Raw genomic sequence first — 1,392 nt, forward strand, 5'->3', positions numbered from 1 at the left:
CAACAATACTACTACTACTACGAATAAAAAAAATGCTGAAAAAGAAAAATCTGAGGCAAACATTCAAGCATTAGTCTTGTATTGTAATAGAAGGACATAATAATATATATGGCATCAAAACTTTTTTTTTCCTAATTTCTTATGGGCTCCAGACACTCTATAATAATCTTTTCTTGCAGCCTTTATGCTGGAGTGAAACAGGCAAAAGAGTAAAGAACTGGACTGTCATTTAAGTTTTGCAGAGAATGAGACCTTATATGTGTTTAATATCACAATTCTACGTGCTTGCTGTATGGACAAAAGCCACTGATATTGCATTCTAAACCCACTGTTGCAGCATGGGTGTGCTGGTGAGTTACATCTGAATCACAGAATATGGCAGAAATATGTGAAAATATCAAAGGCCATACTTTACGACATAATTCAAACATTCAGTTTAGGATACAGAATACTGCACTGATCTTATATTCTAGACAAGAAAGTGTTTTTCACTTATTATTGTGAAACTTTTTATCTCTGCCTATAAAACATGCTCCTTGAATGTGTATAAATTCAAAATTAAAAATGTGAGACCTCATGTGCGGATACTGTTATAACTATCCATCACTGACACTGAGAAAAGAAAGAAAAAAGAAATTACTCGTTTTATCTTCCATATCCTTTCTTGAAAGCCTCAAATAAACCTTATGTCTAAATATTGTGCTTTTGTTCATGAACACATTATAAGACATGAAAAGATGCACCTGAAGCCTTGCCAGAAATATGAAAACATAACACAATACTCTCAAATCTTAACATACATGCAAGCCTGTATACATCAAAATTTGTATTTCACTATCTATTACAGACATTTTTCAATTCATTTATGTTTAAAATAAGCAAACCATCTTTCACTCAGTGTACCCAATCATTTATTCATTTCAAAATGGCTTCAAGAAGCAATGTAAGTACAAACACTCAAAGAACTAAAACAAAATAATACCATGAGCTGCATAGATTACCTACACCTAAACTTGTTTCTATAGCCAGCAGATAAATTTATCCTATTAGGATCAGAGCAAGTAGCCGGACTTCACTTGTCAAAAACTAGCATAAGAAGAAGTTGTCACCCACAGATTATATTTCATGTATATGAATTTTTACAATTACCTTAGATATATGATCTGATTCACTTATATTGACATACATTTTATTAGAAAAATAGGTCACCAGTCTCTGCTTCTGCACTAGAATACTTTCTAGTAAGCTAGTGTATTTACATTGCAAGGTTTTCATTTACAAATAATATTTTCACCATTCAATCTTGTTCTATTCCATGCCACACCTAAATTTCTCCACCTATTACTAATTGGGAAAAAAAAAATCATTACACTATCAATGATATTCTTACAC

Source organism: Penaeus monodon, chromosome 21, assembly GCF_015228065.2.
Source record: "Penaeus monodon isolate SGIC_2016 chromosome 21, NSTDA_Pmon_1, whole genome shotgun sequence".
Taxonomy (NCBI): Eukaryota; Metazoa; Arthropoda; class Malacostraca; order Decapoda; family Penaeidae; genus Penaeus; species Penaeus monodon.